Below are 22,078 nucleotides of genomic sequence, written 5' to 3'. Positions count from 1 at the left end.
TGGGTATTTTTGCAATATAGATATAGGCCGTATGAGGTTGCTCTGTTGAGATGTCAATAAGGAACTGTTCTATGTTGCAGTTTTTGCAATCACCTTTTTGCGTGTAATTGCGTATCAGAAGATCTTATTTTTTTCAATAACTTAGGTTGGTCGGTTTGGTTGGTTGTCATGCAGGATTATGCTGAACTCTTTTGTGTGCTAATGCTTCAACAATACTTCTTGCTCACTCTCAGTTGAAAGAGGTAAGGAGCCATTTTTCCAAAGGAAATTATCAGGTATATTTCATTTCAAAATAAAGTTACTCACATGGATAATCTGTGCCATACCTAATTATGCCTTCTATAGCCTTAGTTTATGTATGAATAGCATGAACACCTCTTTATTAATAGTTTCAAAAGGGAGAAAATAGATAAGTGCACACTGTTTCAATTAAGATAAAAGCAGTTTGAAGTGCTTATCGTATTTGAACCAAAATGTGAAATTGGCTGATAAGATATAGAAGCCAGACCATTGGAATTCTCTAGGGATTATAGATGCTAGACCATTGCAGTATTCCTAAGGAAAAGAATCTGCATAATAATATGTAATACATACATGTGTATATTATTTATTAATAGTGAAAATGAAAACAAATGGGTCCACGAAGTTGTTTGGTTGCATTCTACATGAAGTTGAATTTTCATCAGTTGCATTCTACCTATATTGATTAGCCAACCTTACGAAATTCCAATGGTCATCTAAGACAAACAATTCTGAACCCTCTATTTGGTAGGGCTTATTTTAACACTCAGAATATATACAAAAAATCACATGTTACATGGGAACTCTATTTAACATGCTGCCTATTAGTCCTATTTAATTCCCCGATTCCTTCTCCCTTGGACTTTTTGAACAAATGGTCCTCGCCATCCGATGCTGTTTGGTCTGGATGTTGATAGATATTCTGACAGTATTCATAGTTTTTGTGCTAGATGTGCCAAATCTAAATATGGCTTACTGATTCAGTTTTTCCTCGAGCTATTACCTTACAACCAAGCTTAGTAGAGACGACATGTTAAAAAAGACAGCGTGCGCTAACACTTATTTATTTCAGTTGAATAGTTTTTTCACTGTTTTGAATTGTATATCAGATTATTAATATCATTTCCTAGGTTCTGGCCGAATGTATTTGGGTAAACATGAAAGGATGTGAGAAAATGTTTTGTCATGGGATTCGAAGGCATAACAAACAATATGATAAACTATACTGAGTCTCGTAATGAAGAAAAGTGGAAAACTTCAATGGTTCTATGGATGATATACTATATGATTGCAAATGGAGATTATGCAAGCTTGAATGTGGTGAAACTTGGAAGTGCAACCCAGCTGCAGCTCCGTCTTGCACAAAGGAAGTAGTTTTACATAGTCCGCTGTTAGAGATAACCCAAAAATGTGCAGAAAGTGATTACATAGTAGTCATCATACTGTTTGTTGGTTAAAGAAATAATAATATAGTCAAGTGATAAGCTTTGCATGGTTCTTGCTCTTTATTTGCTCTATTCAATTATTGCTTCAGTTTCAATAAAAATCGTAACTAGACTACCGTGATGGCAATGGCTTATTATTCTGCAGAAAGGTAGTTTTCTTAACTTTTAATGTTCTCAATCACATCCATGGTCATGTATGCTGCTTGGCGAGATGGGAGTTATCAACCATCTAATTCTTAGCTTTTGTTGCATCATACTTCTGGATAATGAATAACTTTCATTGCATCATACTTCTTGATAAAAGGACGTACTTTTTGGATAACTTCTTCACCAACTTATGTTCCATTCTACATTAATACCATGGAAAAAGGCCAATATAGTGGTTTTAAGCAGGACGAGTGCTTACATTTTTTTTTCTACCCGGTGCAACGCACGGGCCCTTTTGCTAGTAATAATAATAAAGCACGGATTGACTCCGTGGGTTCACCGTCACAATACGCTTTCTTCTCATGCCATAATACACTTTTATGATTTGTATAGACAAAATTATAATATAAACGAGGTGGTACTAATAGCATATTCGTCCGTCCGTGAAAAACGTTTTGTTCTTGGGCTGGACCTGACGTTTTCATAAGCAGCCCAGACTCACCCGTCGTTGGAATTTTTGCCCCGCACGAGAACGCGAGGGTTTCCTCCGCCGCTGCCGCTGCCGCGACCCCATATCCCTCCACTCCACGACGCCCGTCCTCGCTCCGCAGTCGCCAAATCCGGACGAGATCGGTAGGATCCACTATCGGGCGAGGTTTCTCTCTCTGTAAGTCGCTGCCGCGACCCATGGAAACTCCGACGAACGGAGTGCATACCGGCAGCCTGCGGGCCGGCGGATCAGCGCCGGCCGCCTCCACCGTCACCTCCTCCTCCATGACCTACGCAGCCGGACGCCCGAGGTGATCGCATGCTATGAGTGCGTGTTGGTGTGTACTTAGCCTGCCGCTGCGTGCGTACCGGCTCGCGTGCGTGTGCCTGTCTGCTGATGGAAAGTATGGCTTGCTAGCCAGAACATCTTCGTGACACTGATTGTTTTGCCGCTGCTTAGGACTTCCCTATACAGTAGATATAAGATGATTTGTGTGTTCTAAATTCTTGCAAATTGAACTGACTATTTGTTATCTCTCCTCTCTAGATCAGAGAAGATGTTATTATTTTTTCAGAAAAAGGAAATTAGTATTTGAACGCCATCCTACAACATGAGTACTAGATTTTGTATGAACAAATAATAAATAACCTGGAAGTAGCACGCTCCCTTGCTGTTGTAATTCTCAGCGTGTACTTTTACTACTGTACTATTGCTTGACAATCTGGTCTGGATTTATGATAGGTAGTAACTATGTGATTTGTATTTATGTGTTGTTAGTTTGATCCAACTGGAACTTCTTACTGTTCAAGAATGATGCTTCGTGATGTAAAGATGTTCTGTTTAAGTGAGAGCCGTGAAGGGCCTAATCTGTACAATCTTAAGTTTCAGAAATATGGTAGTAGTCCATATAGAGTACAAGAGCTGACCAATGTTGTGGTGTGGAGCAGACTGACAATGAAAATACCCAGGCTCATGCTTTTATTCTCTGTCCAGTAGATGAAATTATCACATGATGGTGTATGCAGAGGAGTGGAAGGTGTATGGAGTTTCAATTAGATTGGGTGGCCACCGGCGTCCATGAGACTCCAGAGCGACATGGCAGACTGTTAGCACATCTACTCACATCATTGACATTCGTGATGAGTCACCCATAGGCCCACTCAGCAGGCAAGTAACTCCATATCCTTCAATTCCAAGCCTCAGATGATTTGCATTAATATATTATCTCTAATACCCTGGCCCAAACATTGATGGTACATATAAAATTTATAAAGCTAGATTTGTTGTGAGTGCATAGCATATTGAAATAAATTTGGATGAACTAACTTGAGTTCTTCCATCAAGTTTTATTATATCAAATCTTCAATACAAAAATTACAACAAAAACGACATGTAAATATTGACAAGCCTGATGTTGTGTGCCTGCAACACTTCTGTCGCTGATTATGATGATGAATTCTTCGCTTAGATGGAAGTTTTTCAGTGTGAACTTTTGATGAACTATCTTCATGATGATGATGCTAGATGTTATATGATTTGTTATGTTAATGAAAATCTTTTATACCTAACTGACTACCCATTATGTTATACTCCCTCCATTCCTTTATATAAGGTGTATTTGTTTTTTCAAAAGTCAAACGAGTGCATGTTTGACCAAGCTTTTAGAAAAACATATACTTATTCACAATATGAAATTTATATCATTTGACCCATCATGAAAAGTAGTTTCATGTTTTATCTATTAGGTATAGCATATGTTATTATTTTATTCTATAATCTTGGTCAAACATTTAAATGGTTGACTTCCACGGAAATCAATACACCTTATATTCTGGAACAGACTATGATTTATTTATTTTCTCCAGTTGCAATGCACGGGCTATTACCAATAATTTTCATTATCAAATGCAGTGTTAGTGAAAGGGTGTTCCTTTATCACGGTTAAAGGTTGCATGTCTTCTGATAAGTGCCTAGATATCTTTTCGGTCTCTACTTGAATGTCGTGTACTTAATTTTTTAGTGCCCAACAATCTTTGCACTGATTCTTGCAAGGGGTCCTCGAGGAAGCAAAGTAAATGACTATTCTCAGTGGAGACGACACCATAGATGTTGTTTTGAAGTAAGCTCCTGCTCACCATTCTTCTGTAGTTCCTTCAGAAGAAATGATTCCATTCTTTTACTTGAGACTGAAGAGTTGTTTTTGCCCATCCATCTTAGTTTAATACAAAGTAGATGCCAGGACAGAAATATATACTTGAAACCCAATGAGGTCAATGATGTGCGAGATTCTGTGTTCGGAGGATGGCTCAAAGATCAATTACATCAAACTAAGAAGGTTTAACCAAAATGATGCAAGTTTGAATTGCCTCTCGCTTAAACTTTCTTAATTATGCATTTATCATTTTTTAGATGTTAAGCTCTGATGATCACACTACTTGATTATCCGATTCCAGGATCCGTTGAGGAAGCCATTAAGAAATTAAGGGAGAACAATATAAAGGCCTTTGTGTTTGATCTGCATATTAACAGATTTTTACCTGTAGAATTCGTGGTGGATTTTCACCTAATGTTGTTGAAAAATCTAAATCTTTACATGGTTGTTTTGATGCAGTGGTCGGCTTTTTCCTGAAGGGATTGAGATTACCAAGATTCGGATCAGACCCTTGCTTTGTCAGTGCAGGAGAACTGCTCAAGCACATAGGCATGGCGTGCCTGACGTGGATTACACCCGAACTGCCCTCCTTTGACATAAAAGGTACCCGATTCCCTCGACAAAAATCCTGACTAAATCGCAAGTCTCCCTGCTTGAAAGTTGATGCATCTGAAGTTTTCAATCTCACCGACTTCACTGGAGTGTCGTGCGCCCATGCTCCAGTAGAGGTACGAATTTGCAATATTGTTTTTAGGTGCTTCTACATGAATCCAGCATTAGTACCAATTTAGCCACCACACTTTACCTACTGTAGCAGCCTTCAAAGCACCACTGTATGTGGGCTGTCTCAATGTCATTTCATTGGCTGAGTTGATCTCACAGGCTAACATCAATGTAGATTGCACATTTATCAGTTGGATTATATCATAGACTGAAGTCCAGACCATTATAATGTATGTTGCTTCTTTGAAAGTTAGACTTCATAAAGAAGCAATTTCATCCGACCACAGTAGCTCTGAAAAAATGCATAACGGATTTGTGGGTTCACCTTCCTGGATGGTGCTTTTCTTGTGATAGTGTCATAACTGATAAATAAATATATCTACATTGCTTCACATGCTAGATGATTTTGGTGGCCTACTGTGTGACGTATACTTGACTGGTGAGGGCTTAAAAAGGGGCCTTGGTTTCAAAACTCTGTTTGTGCACTATCTATATCCTCTATTGTGAAGGAACTGGATGGAGCAAGGTCCACATGCCTTGAATTTCTTAAAGATCTCCTGCACTCGCTTAATTTTCCCAGTGGAGTAAGCAAAAGCTGGGTCCAGAACTACTGCATGCCTAACGCAAAACTTCTTTTATGCACAACCCCAGTGCGGGAGTGTGAATTGATGATCCCACTACATTGGTTAACTGAGTGCAATGGTAATACCGTTTGAATTGCCTCACCCTCTTTATACTGCCTGATTTCACTTCTTAGTCATTGTTGCATTTAGCAAAAGATAAACTTCTTATACTGATATGCTATTTTTTCCTTAAGAAATATTGTAACGGCCATATCTTTTCTTATCTTCCATTGTTATTGATTTCTTTTTGATAATTTTAATTCTTATTTTTCAATTATTATCTCTATGTTTGCAAAAAAGCTGGATTCGTGACAAGTTTATTTAGGAGAATAGTTATGCCCAAATTTAATAAACTTTTGCTGAACATACAGTATCACATAAATCCTTCTATCAGAGTGTTGTAGGTGCCATGAGCTAGACACGTATATGTATTTCTCATTTTGTTTCAATCAAATGGCATCACATAGCATATGTCCTTGCATGCTATGTAATGTTTAGTCACAACAAGTGGGGTAATGTTTTGTTCATATCTAATGTAGAAATGTAGAATCGTGCTATTTGAGAGGTATATATAGATTTTTTTATAGGTGTTAAGTACATATTTAATTATTCCCTATATGTTGCAACGCAGCCCATTTGATATGATGTTTTTTAGGTTGTATGATTTTTTTCTCCCGTTGCAACGCACGGGCATATTTACTAGTCTATCCCTAATAATAAAGCACGGATTGACTCCGTGGGTTCACCGTTACAATACGCTTCTTCCCGTAAATTTACGTTTTCAGTTTTTTATTCAATATTATCCAAGGTGGTACTAATCTATCTCTATATCCCTGCACGAGCCAACGATCGATCGCTAGCAAGTCTCGTCAGGCCGATTGACAGCAAGATGGGCCGATAGCTCTCGCCACGCACGATTGACAGCCAGATGGGCCTTTGCTACTATGTGTGGATTCGAACACAGGACCTATGTGTCCAACGAAGACAAGCTAGCCATCCGATCAGCCAACTTTTCATGCTAATGCAAGGAGAGACTCTGTATATATTTATTGTGCTGCAGGTTGGCCCATCCATTCTGCGCAGCTCTACTTTGGCTGCTCCATCCGGCCGAAGGCCTAAGCGGGGCAGGATTGTACCAATTTTAGAATCAGCCGCGTCTTTGCATCCGTTAAATAGTCCCACATCGTTTTCTTACAATGAAATCTACCAATTTATATATGGTACCAAGTTGAGGAACCAACAAGCCGCCTCAAAAATCAACAACCAGGGAGATTGGGATTGTAGCGACGAAGAGATGTACTCCCTCCGGTCCTTTTTAGTTTGCATATAAGTTTTGTTTGAAGTCAAAGCATCTCTACTTTGACCGAATTTATAAAAAAAAGTATTAACATTTACGATGCCAAATCAATTTTGTTAGATTGATTACGAAATGTAGTTTCATGGAATATATATTTGGTATGGTAGATATTGATATTTTTTAATATATATTTGGTCAAACTTTGCAAAGTTTGACTTGACCCAAATTTAATATGCAGAGTAAAAAGGACCAGAGGGAGTACATTGTGTGCAATGAAATGAGGAGCCAATGGAAGAATGACCCGATGAAAAGTAGACTAACAATTTTTTTTCCTCCATAGTGCTTCTATGCACCACTTCTTCCGGTTGTCATGTCTCATATCAAGATCTTTTCTTATGTATAGCACACATGCACATGGGATAACTCATAATGCAATATCTCAATTATTTATGCAATTTGATTGAGCTTTCCGACAAGATTGCCAATGGAAAAAAAAACAAGGTATAGAAAAAAAATTAATCATATTTGCAGTTGTTGGTCATGGAATCGGTCACAACGTTTAACCTAATGATTCTTCCGTCCTGTGTCGCACTACATATGTCTCGCATTAAATGCGGATAATTAATACACCTTTATGGGTGGATAACACCTACAATAGTGGAGGTCGGAATAAAACTTTGAAAATTGCAAAAGCAAATAATGTGTACATTTTGTAAAGATGGTCTGGCTGAAACTATAATTATTTTTCATGTTTTGAATAATTAACACGGGATGTAAATCAAATCATCGCACTTGTGTTTTAGGACATTCTTATTCGGTAGGGGCGTGCAATGATTTTTTTCTATACCAAACAAAAAAACACAATAAAAATAATCTTTCCCTAATAATAAAGCACATGTTGAGTCTCTCGGGTTCACCGTCACAATGCGCTTCTTCCCGTAAGTTTACGCTTTCACTTTGAATTTAAAACATATAGGCGAGGTGGTTCTAAAAAACTGTTCATTGGTCGCACACGTCAATTCATATGAGTCGTTGTTTTTAGTCCCTCCGGCTCGCTCGACTGGGCCGTGTTGATCATTCCTGTCAACCGCGTGATGACTGAACTGGGCCTGGTCAAAAGGAAAAAAACGATGCAAAAAATACTTCACGTGAGTTTCCAACCCACGACCAAGGCCATCCGTCCGGAAGAACAACACCAACTCAGCTGGTCTGTTTTGTTTCAACTAAAAAAAAAGTTGGTATGTTTTGTTCTGCAAAATTGTGTCCCTGTAGATATAATATTCCCACATCGCTTCTTTGCACCCTATCTTATCAATTTTCATACATCGGCGGACTTGTCTTAGCAAAAGTCAATAAGCAGAAGATGGAAACCGAACGAAAGAATTAACCCTGGAAGTGGGAAGAGGGAGCAAGGAATAAAGAACGAACGCTGGAGGAATTTGGCCAGAAGAAAGAAGGTCGGCAAGGCAAGGGGGAGGCGTTTTGGCTCCCGGGTGCATTTGCACCCGGATGAATAGTATCCCCAAAAAACAAATTAAATGTTTTCAAAAAATTCTGAAAAAAATTGTAGATGATCGTGTTGGTGTCGCAAACATGCTTGACAAAATTCACGCGGAACGGAGCAGCGGTGTTTCGTCGGCGAAAAAAAAACAAATTTGGGGTGACATTTTAGATTGACATTTGGTATTTGATTTGTTTTTGCGCAAGCCAAAATGATTGACATTGTTGTCAAAATTTGCAGGTTGCATTTATATATGACAAAGATGAGCAAAAAATTTTGTCTCAATTTTTTCAACATTTGAAAATATTAAAAGTGGGCACAGATGCAAATGCACCCGGGAGCCGAATTGATTTTCCGGGCAAAGATGCAGATACCCCCAGTTAGTAAACAATGTTGTGGCAAACTCGACTAGCCCCTGTTGTGTGTAGGAATCAAAGTTGATTGTGTTGTTAAATTATCCCACTCGCTCCCTTACATACAATATACCCAACTTATATACGTCTCTCAGTTCCCTCGGTATCAGGAAGAGGTATCGAGGATTATGACAGAGAAGAGACCTTGGAAGGAAGAGAGGCTAAGGAAGGAAATATGTATGTAGAGGCTAAGAAAGGAAAGAGGTGGCTAAGCTAAGGAAGGGAAAACAAGGAAGGAAAGAGATGATAAATATGGGCTGCTGGAAAGAGAGGATAATTAACTTTCTAAATATAATATGGACTGCTATTATGTGGGCTATTAAATGATTCATGAAGACGTGAATAATTTAAGGACGGCGGATATGCATGTTGATTCATGTTGCCTGTTGTGATGCCCTGATCAATGGATGAAAAATAGCTGGAGGGAGTAAGAGAAGAGGATGTGAATAATTCAAACTCGCCAGGTTGAAAGGCTCAAGATAGAAAAACGTGAGTGGTGTTGATTTTTTTAGTTGACTTGGAAAATAACTCAACTCCATGCTTTAAAGTCTCAAGAAAAAAACATGAAGAGGTTTTGGTGCTGATCGTTGTTAACTGAAGTTGGATTCGGTATTTGTTTATGTCCTTCACAGACTGGTAGAGTGGTACTTGAAGGAAATATGCCCTAGAGGCAATAATAAAGTTATTATTTATTTCCTTATATCATGATAAATGTTTATTATTCATGCTAGAATTGTATTAATCGGAAACATAATACATGTGTGAATACATAGACAAACAGAGTGTCACTAGTATGCCTCTACTTGACTAGCTCGTTAATCAAAGATGGTTATGTTTCCTAACCATGAACAAAGAGTTGTTATTTGATTAACGGGATCACATCATTAGGTGAATGATCTAATTGACATGACCCATTCCATTAGCTTAGCACCCGATCGTTTAGTATGTTGCTATTGCTTTCTTCATGACTTATACATGTTCCTATGACTATGAGATTATGCAACTCCCATTTGCCGGAGGAACACTTTGTGTGCTACCAAACGTCACAACGTAAATGGGTGATTATAAAGGTGCTCTACAGGTGTCTCCAAAGGTACATGTCGGGTTGGCGTATTTCGAGATTAGGATTTGTCACTCCGATTGTCGGAGAGGTATCTTTGGGCCCTCTCGGTAATACACATCACATAAGCCTTGCAAGCATTGCAACTAATGAGTTAGTTGCGAGATGATGTATTACGGAACGAGTAAAGAGACTTGCCGGTAACGAGATTGAACTAGGTATTGAGATACCGACGATCGAATCTCGGGCAAGTAACATACCGATGACAAAGGGAACAACGTATGTTGTTATGCGGTCTAACCGATAAAGATCTTCGTAGAATATGTAGGAGCCAATATGAGCATCCAGGTTCCGCTATTGGTTATTGACCGGAGACGTGTCTCGGTCATGTCTACATTGTTCTCGAACCCGTAGGGTCCGCACGCTTAAGGTTTCGATGACAGTTATATTATGAGTTTATGAGTTTTGATATACCGAAGTTAGTTCGGAGTCCCGGATGTGATCACAGACATGATGAGGAGTCTCAAAATGGTCGAGACATAAAGATTGATATATTGGACGGCTATATTCGAACACCGGAAGTGTTCCGGGTGATTTCGGAGAAAACCGGAGAGCCGGAGGGTTACCGGAACCCTACCGGGAGAAGTAATGGGCCTTATGGGCCTTAGTGGAGAGAGAGGGGCAGCCAGGGTGGGCCACACGCCTCCTTCCCCCTGGTCCGAATTGGACTAGGAGAGGGGGGCGGCGCCCCCCTTTCCCTCTCCCTCCCCACTTCCTTCCCCCTCCTAGTAGGAGTCCTACTCCTCTAGGAGGAGGACTCCTCCTGGCACGCCTATAGGGGCCGGCCGGCCTCCTCCCCTTGCTCCTTTATATACGGGGGCAGGGGGGCACCCCTAGACACACAAGTTGATCCGTGTGATCATATTCTTAGCCGTATGCGGTGCCCCCCTCCACCATAGTCCTCGATAATATTGTAGCGGTGCTTAGGCGAAGCCCTGCGATGGTAGTGCATCAAGATCGTCAGCACGCCGTCGTGCTGACGGAACTCTTCTCCGACACTTTGCTGGATCGGAGTCCGGGGATCGTCATCGAGCTGAACATGTGCTAGAACTCGGAGGTGTCGTAGTTTCGGTGCTTGATCGGTCGGGCCGTGGAGACGTACGACTACATCAACCAAACGCTTTCGTTGTCGATCTACAAGGGTACGTAGATCACACTCTCCCCTCTCGTTGCTATGCATCACCATGATCTTGCGTGTGTGTAGGAATTTTTTTGAAATTACTACGTTCCCCAACAGTGGTATCAGAGCCTAGGTTTTATATGTTGATGTTATATGCACGAGTAGAACACAAGTGAGTTGTGGGCGATATAAGTCATACTGCTTACCAGCATGTCATACTTTGGTTCGGCGGTATTGTTGAACGAAGCGGCCCGGACCGACATTACGCGTACGCTTACGCGAGACCGGTTCTCCCGATGTGCTTTGCACATAGGTGGCTTGCGGGTGACAGTTTCTCCAATTTTAGTTGAACCGAGTGTGGCTACGCCCGGTCCTTGCAAAGGTTAAAACAACACCAACTTAAAAAACTATCGTTGTGGTTTTGATGCGTACGTAAGATTGGTTCTTGCTTAAAGCCCGTAGCAGCCACGTAAAACTTGCAACAACAAAGTAGAGGACGTCTAACTTGTTTTTGCAGGGCATGTTGTGATGTGATATGGTCAAGACATGATGCTGAATTTTATTGTATGAGATGATCATGTTTTGTAACCGAGTTATCGGCAACTAGAAGGAGCCATATGGTTGTCCTTTATTGTATGCAATGCAATCGCGCTGTAATGCTTTACTTTATCACTAAGCGGTAATGATAGTCGTGGAAGCATAAGACTGGCGAGACGACAACGATGCTACGATGGAGATCAAGGTGTCGCGCCGGTGACGATGGTGATCACGACGGTGCTTCAAAGATGGAGATCACAAGCACAAGATGATGATGGCCATATCATATCACTTATATTGATTGCATGTGATGTTTATCTTTTATGCATCTTATCTTGCTTTGATTGACGGTAGCATTATAAGATGATCTCTCACTAATTATCAAGAAGTGTTCTCCCTGAGTATGCACCGTTGCGAAAGTTCTTCATGCTGAGACACCACGTGATGATCAGGTGTGATAGGCTCTACGTTCAAATACAACGGGTGCAAAACAGTTGCACACGCGGAATACTCAGGTTATACTTGACGAGCCAAGCATATACAGATATGGCCTCGGAACATGGAGACCGAAAGGTCGAGCGTGAATCATATAGTAGATATGATCAACATAGTGATGTTCACCAATGAAACTACTCCGTCTCACGTGATGATCGGACATGGTTTAGTTGATTTGGATCACGTAATCACTTAGAGGATTAGAGGGATGTCTATCTAAGTGGGAGTTCTTTAAGTAAATTAATTGAACCTAAATTTATCATGAAACTTAGTACCTGATAGTATCTTGCTTGTTTATGCTTGATTGTAGATAGATGGCTCGTGCTGTTATTCCGTTGAATTTTAATGTGTTCCTTGAGAAAGCAAAGTTGAAAGATGATGGTAGCAATTACACGGACTGGGTCCGTAACTTGAGGATTATCCTCATTGCTGCACAGAAGAATTACGTCCTGGAAGCACCGCTAGGTGCCAGGCCTGCTGCTGGAGCAACACCAGATGTTATGAACGTCTGGCAGAGCAAAGCTGATGACTACTTGATAGTTCAGTGTGCCATGCTTTACGGCTTAGAATCGGGACTTCAACGACATTTTGAACGTCATGGAGCATATGAGATGTTCCAGGAGTTGAAGTTGATATTTCAAGCAAATGCCCGGATTGAGAGATATGAAGTCTCCAATAAGTTCTACAGCTGCAAGATGGAGGAGAACAGTTCTGTCAGTGAGCATATACTCAAAATGTCTGGGTATAATAATCACTTGATTCAATTGGGAGTTAATCTTCCAGATGATTGCATCATTGACAGAATTCTCCAATCACTGCCACCAAGCTACAAGAGCTTCGTGATGAACTATAATATGCAAGGGATGAATAAGACTATTCCCGAGCTCTTCGCAATGCTGAAAGCTGCGGAGGTAGAAATCAAGAAGGAGCATCAAGTGTTGATGGTCAACAAGACCACTAGTTTCAAGAAAAAGGGCAAAGGGAAGAAGAAGGGGAACTTCAAAAAGAACAGCAAGCAATTTGCTACTCAAGAGAAGAAACCCAAACCTGAACCTAAGCCTGAAACTGAGTGCTTCTACTGCAAGTAGACTGGTCACTAGAAGCGGAACTGCCCCAAGTATTTGGCGGATAAGAAGGATGGCAAGGTGAACAAAGGTATATGTGATATACATGTTATTGATGTGTACCTTACTAACGCTCGCAGTAGCACCTGGGTATTTGATACTGGTTCTGTTGCTAATATTTGCAACTCGAAACAGGGACTACGGATTAAGCAAAGATTGGCTAAGGACGAGGTGACGATGCGCGTGGGAAACGGTTCCAAAGTCGATGTGATCGCAGTCGGCACGCTACCTCTACATCTACCTTCGGGATTAATATTAGACCTAAATAATTGTTATTTGGTGCCAGCGTTAAGCATGAACATTATATCTGGATCTTGTTTGATGCGAGACGGTTATTCATTTAAATCTGAGAATAATGGTTGTTCTATTTATATGAGTAATATCTTTTATGGTCATGCACCCTTAAAGAGTGGTCTATTTTTATTGAATCTCGATAGTAGTGACACACATATTCATAGTGTTGAAGCCAAAGATGCAGAGTTGATAATGGTAGTGCAACTTATTTGTGGCACTGCCGTTTAGGTCATATCGGTGTAAAGCGCATGAAGAAACTCCATACTGATGGACTTTTGGAACCACTTGATTATGAATCACTTGGTACTTGCGAACCGTGCCTCATGGGCAAGATGACTAAAACACCGTTCTCCGGTACTATGGAGAGAGCAATAGATTTGTTGGAAATAATACATACAGATGTATGTGGCCTGATGAATATTGAGGCTCGTGGCGGATATCGTTATTTTCTCACCTTCACAGATGACTTAAGCAGATATGGGTATATCTACTTAATGAAACATAAGTCTGAAACATTTGAAAAAATTCAAAGAATTTCAGAGTGAAGTTGAAAATCATCGTAACAAGAAAATAAAGTTTCTACGATCTGATCGTGGAGGAGAATATTTGAGTTACGAGTTTGGTGTACATTTGAAACAATGCGGAATAGTTTCACAACTCACGCCACCCGGAACACCACAGCGCAATGGTGTGTCCGAACATCGTAATCGTACTTTACTAGATATGGTGCGATCTATGATGTCTCTTACTGATTTACCGCTATCGTTTTGGGGATACACTCTAGAGACAGCCGCATTCACGTTAAATAGGGCACCATCAAAATTCGTTGAGACGACGCCTTATTAACTGTGGTTTGGCAAGAAACCAAAGTTGTCGTTTCTGAAAGTTTGGGGCTGCGATGCTTATGTGAAAAAGCTTCAACCTGATAAGCTCGAACCCAAATCGGAGAAATGTGTCTTCATAGGATATCCAAAGGAGACTATTGGATACACCTTCTATCACAGATCCGAAGGCAAGACTTTTGTTGCTAAGTTCGGAAACTTTCTGGAGAAGGAGTTTCTCTCGAAAGAAGTGAGTGGGAGGAAAGTAGAACTTGACGAGGTAACTGTACCTGCTCCCTTATTGGAAAGTAGTGCATCACAGGAAACTGTTTCAGTGACACCTACACCAGTTAGTGAGGAAGCTAATGATGATGATCATGAAACTTCAAAACAAGATACTACTGAACCTCGTAGATCAACCAGAGTGAGATCCGCGCCAGAGTGGTACGGTAATCCTATTCTGGAAGTCATGCTACTAGATCATGATGAACCTACGAACTATGAAGAAGCGACGGTGAGCCCAGATTCCGCAAAATGGCTTGAAGCCATGAAATCTGAGATGGGATCCATGTATGAGAACAAAGTATGGACTTTGGTTGACTTGCCCGATGATCGGCAAGCAATTGAGAATAAATGGATCTTCAAGAAGAAGACTGACGCTGACGGTAATATTACTGTCTACAAAGCTAGACTTGTCGCAAAAGGTTTTCGACAAGTTCAAGGGATTGACTACGATGAGACTTTCTCACTCGTAGCAATGCTTAAGTCTGTCCGAATCATGTTAGCAATTGCCGCATTTTATGATTATGAAATTTGGCAGATGGATGTCAAAACTGCATTCCTGAATGGATTTCTGGAAGAAGAGTTGTATATGATGCAACCAGAAGGTTTTGTCGATCCAAAGGGAGCTAACAAAGTGTGCAAGCTCCAGCGATCCATTTATGGACTAGTGCAAGCCTCTCGGAGTTGGAATAAACGCTTTGATAGTGTGATCAAAGCATTTGGTTTTATACAGACTTTTGGAGAAGCCTGTATTTACAAGAAAGTGAGTGGGAGCTCTGTAGCATTTCTGATATTATATGTGGATGACATATTACTAATTGGATTTGATATAGAATTTCTGGATAGCATAAAGGGATACTTGAATAAAAGTTTTTCAATGAAAGACCTCGGTGAAGCTGCTTACATATCAGGCATTAAGATCTATAGAGATAGATTAAGACGCTTAATTGGACTTTCACAAACCACATACCTTGACAAAGTTTTGAAGAAGTTCAAAATGGATCAAGCAAAGAAAGGGTTCTTGCCTGTGTTACAAGGTGTGAAGTTGAGTAAGACTCAATGCCCGACCACTGCAGAAGATAGAGAGAATATGAAAGATGTTCCCTATGCTTCAGCCATAGACTCTATCATGTATGCAATGTTGTGTACCAGACCTGATGTGTGCCTTGCTATAAGTCTAGCAGGGAGGTACCAAAGTAATCCAGGAGTGGATCACTGGACAGTGGTCAAGAACATCCTGAAATACCTGAAAATGACTAAGGATATGTTTCTCATATATGGAGGTGACAAAGAGCTCATCGTAAAAGGTTACGTTGATGCAAGCTTTGACACTAATCCGGATGATTCTAAATCGCAAACCGGACACGTGTTTACATTAAACGGTGGAGCTGTAAGTTGGTGCAGTTCTAAACAAAGCGTTGTAGCGGGATCTACATGTGAAGCGGAGTACATAGCTACTTCGGAAGTAGCAAATGAAGGAGTCTGGATGAAGGAGTTCATATCCGATCTAGGTGTCATACCTAGTGCATCGGGTCCAATGAAAATCTTTTGTGACAATACTGGTGCAATTGCCTTGGCAAAGGAATCCAGATTTCACAAGAGAACCAAGCACATCAAGAGATGCTTCAATTCCATCCGGGATCTAGTCCAGGTGGGAGACATAGAGATTTGCAAGATACATACGGATCTAAATGTTGCAGACCCGTTGACTAAGCCTCTTCCACGAGCAAAACATGATCAGCACCAAGGCTCCATGGGTGTTAGAATCATTACTGTGTAATCTAGATTATTGACTCTAGTGCAAGTGGGAGACTGAAGGAAATATGCCCTAGAGGCAATAATAAAGTTATTATTTATTTCCTTATATCATGATAAATGTTTATTATTCATGCTAGAATTGTATTAACCGGAAACATAATACATGTGTGAATACATAGACAAACAGAGTGTCACTAGTATGCCTCTACTTGACTAGCTCGTTAATCAAAGATGGTTATGTTTCCTAACCATGAACAAAGAGTTGTTATCTGATTAATGGGATCACATCATTAGGTGAATGATCTGATTGACATGACCCATTCCATTAGCTTAGCACCCGATCGTTTAGTATGTTGCTATTGCTTTCTTCATGACTTATACATGTTCCTATGACTATGAGATTACGCAACTCCCGTTTGCCGGACGAACACTTTGTGTGCTACCAAACGTCACAACGTAAATGGGTGATTATAAAGGTGCTCTACAGGTGTCTCCAAAGGTACATGTTGGGTTGGCGTATTTCGAGATTAGGATTTGTCACTCCGATTGTCGGAGAGGTATCTCTGGGCCCTCTCGGTAATACACATCACATAAGCCTTGCAAGCATTGCAACTAATGAGTTAGTTGCGAGATGATGTATTACGGAACGAGTAAAGAGACTTGCCGGTAACGAGATTGAACTAGGTATTGAGATACCGACGATCGAATCTCGGGCAAGTAACATACCGATGACAAAGGGAACAACGTATGTTGTTATGCGGTCTGACCGATAAAGATCTTCGTAGAATATGTAGGAGCCAATATGAGCATCCAGGTTCCGCTATTGGTTATTGACCGGAGACGTGTCTCGGTCATGTCTACATTGTTCTCGAACCCGTAGGGTCCGCACGCTTAAGGTTTCGATGACAGTTATATTATGAGTTTATGAGTTTTGATGTACCGAAGTTAGTTCGGAGTCCCGGATGTGATCACGGACATGACGAGGAGTCTCGAAATGGTCGAGACATAAAGATTGATATATTGGACGGCTATATTTGGACACCGGAAGTGTTCCGGATGATTTCGGAGAAAACCGGAGAGCCGGAGGGTTACCGGAACCCTACCGGGAGAAGTAATGGGCCTTATGGGCCTTAGTGGAGAGAGAGAGGGGCAGCCAGGGTGGGCCGCGCGCCTCCTTCCCCCCTGGTCCGAATTGGACTAGGAGAGGGGGGGGCGCCCCCCTTTCCCTCTCCCTCCCCACTTCCTTCCCCCTCCTAGTAGGAGTCCTACTCCTACTAGGAGGAGGAGGACTCCTGCCGCGCCTATAGGGGTCGGCCGGCCTCCTCCCCTTGCTCCTTTATATACGGGGGCAGGGGGCACCCCTAGACACACAAGTTGATCCGTGTGATCATATTCTTAGCCGTGTGCGGTGCCCCCCTCCATCATAGTCCTCGATAATATTGTAGCGGTGCTTAGGCGAAGCCCTGCGACGGTAGTGCATCAAGATCGTCATCACGTCGTCGTGCTGACGGAACTCTTTTCCGACACTTTGCTGGATCGGAGTCCGGGGATCGTCATCGAGCTGAACGTGTGCTAGAACTCGGAGGTGCCGTAGTTTCGGTGCTTGATCGGTCGGGCCGTGGAGACGTACGACTACATCAACCAAACGCTTCCGTTGTCGATCTACAAGGGTACGTAGATCACACTCTCCCCTCTCGTTGCTATGCATCACCATGATCTTGCGTGTGCATAGGAATTTTTTTGAAATTACTACGTTCCCCAACAGTACTAACTATTACCCGACATAAAAAGCAGAAAGGAAACGAACACCATCCATAGTCCAAATTGGATACGACATTTTTGGACTAACATATTTACACGTGTTAGCACACTCGCGGGAAGCATGATAATAACTACTACGACAAAAAGCTAGAAAAGAAATGAACACCATTCATAGTCCAAATAGGATTGCACATTGTTGGACTAACATTATGTACACAGGTTAGCACACACGCGGGAAGCATATATACCTAGATGGCCTGTGAAGTATACGGCGAAGATTTATACATGCAAGCAGAAAACAAGACAACTGTCTTTAGGTATATACAAAATAAATTGTCTTCATAGAAGGTGCATGTCTTATATATCCCAAAAAAGTATGGAAGTGTTTTCCCGCTACTGATTGTTGTCAATCCTTATGAGGGACGATCCATGGACTAGGTGCGAGGAGTAGATTGTGCAGGGCGGCCCTTACGCCAACTTGATGTGATTATAGTTTTTAAAATTTTAAATATCCCCTTGCATTAGTACACTTCAATGACATGTGTGTTGTGCAGTGGCCGAGCTGATCGCCTCAGGATTGACAACTTTCGAACGTGTTATGATCAAGTGGACAATGCCGGAACTATCAACAAGGGCGGAAGAAGTATAAGAGGTGGCAGGGGTGTGGCGGCATGTTGAAATATATGACGTCGCCTGTGGAAGTCTTGAGATATGGTTATTGAGTTAATTAAGGGCATGCAATATTTTTTCTCCCGTTGCAACGCACGGGCATATGTGCTAGTCTATCCCTAATAATAAAGCACGAATTGACTCTGTGGGTTCACCGTCACAATGCGCTTCTTCCCGTAAGCTTACGCTTTCACTTTGAATTTAAAACATATACGCGAGGTAGTACTATTTCAGGGAACCACATCGTGTGCATTATAAATAAGAAAAACAGAAAGGAAAGACTCCTCTCCTTGATTACAATCGAGTTAATCACAGGACAATCATGTGCAGGTCTCTTTTTGATCGCTCGATTTGATGAGATTCTAAACTACAGTTTTGCTAAAGCACATCTAGATGTGCAATAAGTATTGCACATCTAAGTCCTATGTCATTGATCTTATGTTGAGATTTGTGTGGATATTTTCTTTTCTTTTTTTTTTCTTTTTATGTTTGATTCACTCACTTAGATGTGCAATAACTAGAGCACATCTAGATGTGCCCCAGACACATCCTTCTAACTACTATGTTTCGGCCAGCTGTACCAGGTTGGCTTCTTCTCCAAGCGGTGAATAGGTGGACGGGATGCGAGCTGAGCCGTGGAACTCGACCATGGGCAGTCCCCGACAGCGTCGTCCTCACAAAGCGGACTGCAGCAACCCGCCGCAGGGTCGAGGAAGCCAAGCCAAGCCTTGGAAGTTGGAACACGACAATGGACATGCCTGGACAGCGTTGTCCTCTCCTCACCGCCGAGCCCGCACGCGTGCGACCACTAGACGGTCTCCAGCAGCCCGCCGCGGGTCGATTTCCCATCGCTCCAACCCTCTTGGCATGGTCACCCCGCTTGCCGTTGCCGGCACCTCCACAGCTCCACTACGTCGCGTCGTCGGCCTCCACTGCTCGGCGCCCTCCAATGGATAGCAATAACATTGCTCCCGCTCCACCTCCAGCTCTTCTCCTCTTTTCCTCTGTCCTGCCAGTTCCATCCGCACAACACTAGGGGACGTGAGATCCCAGTGTGAGTATTGATTGCTTTATTCTTTGTGTGTAAACTTTCAAGCAAGCATCTCCCAATCCCCGTCTAATATTCTAAACTTGAGCAGATTTGGACAGACGATCTTGACATTGGGTAACGGCAACCTGGACGGAGCTCTATCCTCTATCGAGGTAAAACCGGGAGATTATTTTTGTGAATTTTCTTTCCTGCATATGCATGCATATACTGTTTATGTGCTTATTATTGACTGATGTGTGTTCATCCCTTGCTAGGTAAAGTTTGGCACCAGACGCTAATCATTGTGGCTCTCATAATGATGCGGCACCCCAAGTTGACGGTGCTCTCTGCCTTGCTGTTGCGCTTGTTTTCTGGACGGTAGTTGAAGCTACAGCTTTTGCAGCACCCGAGTGTTTGGCAAAATTTGGATTACTTAATTACCTGTTGTGTTCTATGCTGGTTAAGGCTTGGCAGGATTGTTCCGAATTTGATATCGAGGAAGCACACTAGCAACGCAACAACTGGTATGACTGATATAATTGTTTGCTTGTTGTCCATTGATTGCTCAGGCTGGTATGAGGTTATAAGTGTATGAGATTCAGATTGTTTATACGTGGACATCCTAGACATTGGAGTATCACAGTATGACCATAACAGTTCAAAAGGCACTGACAAACGTTTTGGCATCAAATTACTGAATATTTATTGCTGCAAGTACCTGAAATATGCATTAGTTGGCCAACATTATCCAAAAACCAAATGGTTCAATATGGCCTATTATGCAGATAGAATTTCAGAGGTTTGATACTTGCATGTGAATTGGCTAGAAACTTTCAGAATTAGTGCCTCTGTACAAATACAAGTTGTGCAAATTCCTGTAATATTGTTTTGCAGGTAAAAAAAAACTAATTTCTGTAATGTTGCAATTGTAGATAAATGCCTTTCCTCAGTCCATGTTTTGAGTTATTTCTCCTTGAAATCAAGAAAGCCTCTAAATTAGAATAGAAATGTTGCATAAGCAACAAACTTCTAGATACGTCACACCCTTCAAGTAACCAATCTGCACGTTTAATTTTTCTATGCTTTTCTTCTGCTTCTCATTTTCTTACTGTCTCAAATTTTAAGTAGTGATTGAGTAGAAGCAGCTTTACTAGAATTATTTATGAATTATATATATGTGGAACATCTTGCTAATACTGCTTGGCTTGCTAAAATAAACAAATGCAATATTGTTGTTCTCATGGAACAGGCAAAGAGCTCTGTTGGCATTTCTATTTTTTATCTATTCGTATTATTTTTTCTGGAACTTATCATGTCTGTGGTGGCCTATTTAATATAGATTACGATGTACTCCCTCCGTCCGCGAATAAGTGTACTTCTAGCTTTTGTCTTAAGTCAAAGCTTTAAAACTTTGACCAACTTTATAGGGAAAGTAGCAGCATTTATAGCACTAAATTAGTATCACTAGATCCGTTTTGAAATGTACTTTCATAATATATCAATTTGATGTCATATATGTTTCTACTCTTTTGTATATAGTTGGTCAAAATTTTAAAACTTTGACTTAGGACAAAAGCTAGAAGTACACTTATTCGCGGACGGAGGGAGTAACTCTCTTTTCTTTGTGGGTAAGATTATGATGTAACTCGTCATAAACTATCGAGGCACGTGGCCACGGCCATGGACTTTGCGGCCGGCCTGCTTATCCTTGCCAAGGCAAAAATGCATGACCCAATGTCCAACTTTGAACGCTGACATGGACGACGGCCTCAAGTGCTCAAGCATCTTCTTGGTAGGTAGACCGGCACCGCTAAGGGCTTAGCAAAACTACTTTTTTACCTATATTAACAACCAGTCGCTACATATTGTCATCGGATAAATTTGGACGGATAGGATTTTACTAAAGTTTATTAATGATGCTTTGTTTCAGGATATGTGGAGAGGCAGTTTGCACCATAGTTCAAGTCAAACTCTAGATTACATGGCTAAGGAGCTCACTAATATTGCCAATTGTTTACTGTCTTTATTTAAATTAAAATGGTTTATGTACTCTGTCGGGGCAGTCATATGCCATATTAATTTCAGATGAACAATTTCTAATTTAATGTTGTGCTTGTATGGCCACCATCAATATATTTGTTCTTTTATGGGCAAAAGAGTCTGCACGTGCATTATCACTTTTTATTTGTTGAAAACTTTCTTACCTTTGTGTTGGTCAATTATTTTTATGTATATTTTAATAATATATTTTTAAG

The sequence above is a fragment of the Triticum aestivum genome, chromosome 5A (genome assembly GCF_018294505.1).
Source record: "Triticum aestivum cultivar Chinese Spring chromosome 5A, IWGSC CS RefSeq v2.1, whole genome shotgun sequence".
Taxonomy (NCBI): Eukaryota; Viridiplantae; Streptophyta; class Magnoliopsida; order Poales; family Poaceae; genus Triticum; species Triticum aestivum.
Note: the sequence above shows the minus strand (reverse complement) of the source record.